The following is a 6179-nucleotide window of genomic DNA, read 5'->3' as shown; positions in this document are numbered from 1 at the left end:
TTATTGAGCACCACCCCATCCCACACCCCAACCCATGACCCTTACTGCCACCCACCTCCTCTGTAATGAGGACTTCAGGCCATCCTTCTGGAAATGGAAAGCTTCTGCCTCTTGAGGGATTCAGTGAAACAAGGCCACAAAACTCCACTTTCACAAAACAATGTTTCTGTAGCAGACCTGACTAGAGCATGAGGGGAATTTATACATTAAGGGAAGAAAATTGGCCTGTATACCACAGTTGAAAGGAAATTAACACCACAACTTAAAAATTTTCACAGAAAAGTTCTAGTTTCTAGACTTGTTGCCTTGGTTTGAGGTCCTAACCAATACTACATTCCACCCTCTCAAAACCAAAACCAGATGCCAGGCACCAGTGGCTGATGCCTGTAATCCTAGCTACTCAGGAAGCAGTGATGGAGATCTAGTGATCACAGGCAGCCCAGGCAGGAGAGTCTGCTAAAACGCTTCTTTCCAGTTAACCAGCAAAAAGCCAGAAGTGAAGGTACAGCTTAAGTGGTAGAGTGACCAACCTTGCATGGAAAAGCTAAGGGATGACACCTAGGCCCTGAGTTCAAGCCTCAGTGCCAGCACACACACACACACACACACACACACACACACACACACACACACACACACACACACACCACAAATCAAATGTATGTTTGTGTGCATGTATACACATGTATGTGTAAGTATGTGTACATACTCACAGAAACTCACTAATATACACTATTCTTGACACAGAGAGATAGACCCTCAAAGAAAAATAATAGCCTTCAATTTGAAGAGACATCTTCTTTCAAAAGACATTTAACTCTTGCCTCAATGGAACCCTTCCTCCAATGGCAAAGTATACTACTTCCCCCTCCTTCATTCTTTCATCTCAAGACCATTTCTAAGCAGTTGTCACTTCATAAGAGATATTTCCTATATGACTGCTTTTTTTATTGTTACAGAACCCACTAACCCCAGTAGTCACTTCTGACACTCCAGAGACCTCAACAACTCACAGAAAGCATGACTTTTCATTATCTTAAACTGGATCCATACTGAGATGGTGTTTACCATCCTGAACTCTATAAGGAGACATGACTCACAGGCATTTATTAACTAAATGATGACCATCTTTGGCAAACAGACATTGTTCTTGCCCTCAGAAACCTTATAATCTAGTGAAAAAAAAGATACTCAGACACATTTTATGTAGAATTGTAATGGCAATTGGTATGAAGAAAATACAACCATGACACAATAAACAAAAGAAATTCACTTAAGATGTGGTGGCCAGGAAAAGCCTTTCTCATGAGATCATATGGGAATACTCAAATGGGTCAAGAAGAATGTTGTCCACAAAGAGAAAAGCATATTTAAATGTCCTGTGACATTTAAATGTCTTGTGAGCAGAAAAGTCAGGGTGTTCAGGTAAGATCATAAGGTTGAAAGGTAGGCCAGGACAGGTGACGTAGAGCCTGATAGGTATAGAAAGAGCTTTGTTTTTATTCTGAGCATCATGAGAATCCATTGAAGGACTTCAAGCAGGGAAGTTACATAACTGAATTTGTGCTCAAGAAAGATTATTCTAGCTGCTTTTTGAAAAAATAGAGTAGAAATGGACAAAAAGTCCTGTTCAGATCCACCCTGGGTAGGGTATGGGTGTGGGTGGAGAGATGCTGCTGAAATATGTGTTCATCTCTAGCCATGGAAACAGTCTTAGCTGAGGATGGGTTTGCCACACAGCCCCCTCCCTCCTCCACCTGTTTCTACCACACACTCACCTCCTTCTCTTCTCTCTCTCCTCTCTGTTGCTCTCCTTCTGTTTTCTGCCCGTCTCTGCCTCCTAGCTCATCTCCCTCTCTTTACCTCTCCTCTCCTCCCCTGCCCTCCCTGCTCCTTTTCTCTCCCTCCTCCCTTTCTTTCTCCTCTCTTCCCCTCCCCTATGCCATCTCCCCTCCTCTGCTTCTCTTCCCTCTTCTCCCCTCCTCCTTCTTTCTTTCCCTCCTCTCTCTTCTTTCCCTGACACCTTCTCTTCTCCTTTCCTTTCACCTCCTCTCCTTCTCCTCTCTTTCCTCTTTCCCTTTCCTCTCCTCCTCCTCTTGGGGACCGAGTCGTGTGCTACAATGCAAACAATCATGTTGGAGAAACAACCAAGCATAAGGCCTGCTGGTGAGCAACCTGTGGTTTGGGGGAAGCATAACAGATGGAGCTGGAGGACTTGGGGGTTAAAATAAATCTTGAACAGACCCAAAGAAAGTCAGATTAGGGTGAGATGGTGCCATCTCTTCAAAACCATGCTGAACTATACTTCGATACTCTTATGAAGTTTGATTTCTACTAATATCCCTCTAGTCACTTCTAACTATCCAGAGACCTCATCAACCATTGTAAGGATGGGTTTTCTATATCCATGCTCCAGTTACCCAGAGCCTGCTTGTTAGCTAGCACCTGTGCTAGTGGGTTCCATTCACCAGCAAGCATGTCACTGATCTCCAAACTGGCCTTGTTTCTTTTTTTTTCTTTTTTTTTTTTTAGGTCCAGTTGTGGGGCCTGAACTCTGGGCCTGGGCGCTGTCCCTCAGCTCTTCAGCTCAAGGCTAGCACTCTACCACTTGAGCCATAGCGCCACTTCCGGCTTTTTTCTTTTTGCTTATGTGGTGCTGAGGAATCGAACCCAGGGCCTCAGGCATAGCAAGCCAAGAGCTCTACCACTGAGCCACCTTCTCAGCCCCTGGCCTTGTTTCTTAAGAAATATATATTTCCCACTACTGAGTTCTAGCACTCAAGAATGTAAAATTCTTCAAGAGTGAATGACTACTTATGGAATACAAAATTTCAAGAAGGAAGTTTGTGGTTTCTTTATAATAATATCCACTCAGTACCCAAAGCATAGTCACGCAACTTTGAGGATTTGAGTTAATTCAAGATTGCAGAGTGCCCCCAGTATTATTATAAACATCTTTTTTCTCTGCTTATTTTTCTTCCTTCTTTCTTGTTTTTTTTTTTCTTTGTCAGTTGAGGGGTTTGAACTCTGGGCCTGGGTGCTGTCCCTCAGTCCTTCAGCTCAAGTCTAATGCTCTACCACTTGAGCCACAGCACCACTTCCGGCTTTTCCTGTTTATATGATGCTGAGGAATCAAACCCAGGGCCTTGTGCACTCTACCACTGAGCCCCTCCTTTTTCCTTTTTGTTTTTTGTGACAAGGACTTGCTCTATCGTCCAGGGAAGCCTGGAACCTACTTATAATCCTCCTGACTCAGCTTCCAAGTGTTGTGATTCCAAGTGCTACATTTTTTCCTTGTATAAATAAATGCCAGTCGAGAAAAAATTCTGATTAGAAATAGTTCCAATGAGTTTACCATAATGCAAGTTATAATCATTTGACAATATCTACCTAGGTTGGGAACCTTTTTATCCAAAAAGGTAATCATAGTTATATGACCTTTTCCCATATTTATAATATTTATCTTTATATATTTATAATATTTTTGTAAGCCACAGAAAATTTGCAATACAGGCAGATGGCCTCAGGCAGTCAGCAAGAAACACATGAAAATCAGAAGCGTGTGAGATGCTTGTGTACCCACTGACTTCCCAGGCCTTTTATGGGCAATGATCCAGATGCCTTCTATCCCAATTCTTACTACTGGTCATAAAACAAAAATGATTTAGCTCAAGAGGACTAGCCATTTAGAAATAATAATAGCGTTAAACAAATTCATTGCTAGCACTTATTTGCTCAACACTAGGTGTCAGGCCCTCTTGTAAGCACTCAATGTATTGACACATAACAGTACATGAGGTAGCTAGGTTCTGAAACCCAAGATTTAGGCTTTAGGTTTTGCATCTTCACTATTAGGTTTCACTTCTTTCATTCAGAAATAGCTGTTTTAAATAGAGGTATATTGGGGGAAATGTTCATGCCAGAAAATCAATTGAAGTGTAAATATATAATCAAACATTAAACCTTGTAACATATCCCATTCCAACATAAACATATGCTTGCTGAAAATGGAGCAAAGAGCCTTAGGCTATGACTTTATTCTTTTCAATATATGGACATGAGTCCCATTTCATTGACATGCTAGCGACCCAAATATGTAATACGGAGCAAGAACCCTGCTTCTAGGATGTGGATACAAAGATACCTCAGTTCCATGGCTATCCTGAGAAATATGAGGACCCATACGCACAAGGCAAGCAAGGGAGTCTTTTCTTGGGGAGCATTCTTGCTGATGAAATGATAGCTGGTCATTCATTTAGGAAATGCTTATTAAACATCTTGGTCACTGTTTTTTGTTCTTGGGATACAACAGTGAGCAAAATGGACAGAAGTCCTTCAAACACATAACAAGAAAATTAAGCAAAATATACAGTATGTTGGATCATTTTAGGTGCATAGGTATTATTCCGATGAGCTCCTTTCCATAGCTTAGCATCCTCTTTCCCCTGCCCATAGCTTAGCATGCTCCTTTCCTAGGCAACACTGGGCCCATTTAGTAAAGGCAGTGAGTAATCAGCCTCCAATCCCCCTTTACCTTGAGATGGAACTTCTCTGGGGCAGCTACCACCATAAAAGGCAGCAAGATCCCCTTAGAGTGAGCTTTAGATCTGGGCAGTTGCAAGACTCCTCATCTACTACTTGGGTAGCAGCCATAAATCCTAGTCTACCATATCAGAGCCTCTGGTCCACATGTCCACACCAGGGTCTCTGCCACCTAGTCCCTTCTAGCCCCTCCCAGCTTCAGTAGGTTATATGGGTCACCTGAGACAATAGCCCGCACTTCTCTCTTGTGAGGAGTTTTGCCAGTCCCTTTACTGGCAAAAAAAAAAAAACTTTTCTTTGTTCTTTGTACCTGGATGTCTGCGTGGTTTTCTGGCAAAAGGAAAAAGGAGACAGAGAAAACTGAATTCATCTGGAAACTTAGACCATTAGACAGAGGCAGAGCTTTCTGAGAAGAGGATATTTGAGTTGCAAATGCAATCTTTTTGCTCCATTCCTGAAATTACAACTCAAATGATGATTTTCTAAAAGATTACAGTGGGAAAATAGTTATTGGGTCACCATTATTTCAATCACTTGGACTCAGCCTACATAAAACTGCCAAATGGATTTCACGAATTTATCTCTTTCATTTAAAAAAAAACAACAACAAGAAAAAGAACAGAAAACATTTAGCCCTTATGCATTAATTGACTTGACCTCTCATTCATCTGCTTTCCACTCACTGTTGTGGTCTAGAGGGCCAGAGCCAAGTTTAAAGGTTTTGATGGTTTCTTTTATCTAATTGAATTGAATATTCACTTTGGTGCCCTGCCAGCCCAGCTACAAGCTAAATGGCTGAAAGCAAAAATAGACTGTTATTGGCACTCGCTAGCTATAAAATTGCTCTGCTGCAAGGAAATATAGAGGTCTGCAGAAACAGAGAAGGAAGCTCATCCCCTAGTTGGAGAGGCCTGGGTCTGCTGTTGAACATGTGGTTGGTCTTGAAAGAGACATTCCAATAGAAGAGCACGTGTAAAGGCATAAAGAGCTTATTTGCTGAGAATTCCATGTCATTAGTTCCTCATACACAGGGTTCCACCTTCTGCACCTAGGATATTGAGCCTCTTATTCTTAGTGTTGTAGTGTCTGAACATGCAGCATTGGAACAGGGTAGGGATCTATCTGTGAGGAAAAAGTGCCTTTCCTATCAAAGTAGTTTGCTTTCTTTCTGTTAATTTTTAGAGAATGGTTTTCCTGAAGAGTTTTTGCTTTGGCCAGGTGGCTTGGCCCTTGTTAATTACATCTTAGTTCTGTAAGTCCTTTTCCTGAGCAGTTTAATAAAGTCATCCTGTTAGACACTCCTTAATTATATCCTGTTAATTAAGCCATATCCTTTTGAAGATTGTGAATCTGAGCTCAGCCAATGTGAGCAGAAAGGCAGGGCCTACTGGGTTAGGGATAAAAAGGGAGCAGCCTGATTGCTCTGTGTTCTGGCTTGCCAGATTTTTGGCTGGATGGGTCATCCTTCTGCAGAAGGAAACTTTGTCTTGCTGAGTGCCTTTCCAGTTGGTGTCTTTATTCCTGTGCAACACCCCAATCTCCTGAGCCATTTCTAACATATCTTGAAATCCAAGATCAACGACAAATAGACCTGCATGAAGGAACTATTCTCCCTCTGAGAGGTCTTGGAATAACAA

The sequence above is a fragment of the Dipodomys merriami genome, unplaced genomic scaffold, assembly GCF_024711535.1.
Source record: "Dipodomys merriami isolate MVZ:Mamm:240054 unplaced genomic scaffold, mDipMer1.0.p SCAF_6, whole genome shotgun sequence".
In the NCBI taxonomy this organism is placed as follows: domain Eukaryota; kingdom Metazoa; phylum Chordata; class Mammalia; order Rodentia; family Heteromyidae; genus Dipodomys; species Dipodomys merriami.
The sequence above is the reverse complement of the archived record's forward strand: the minus strand, read 5'-3'. Positions refer to the sequence as shown.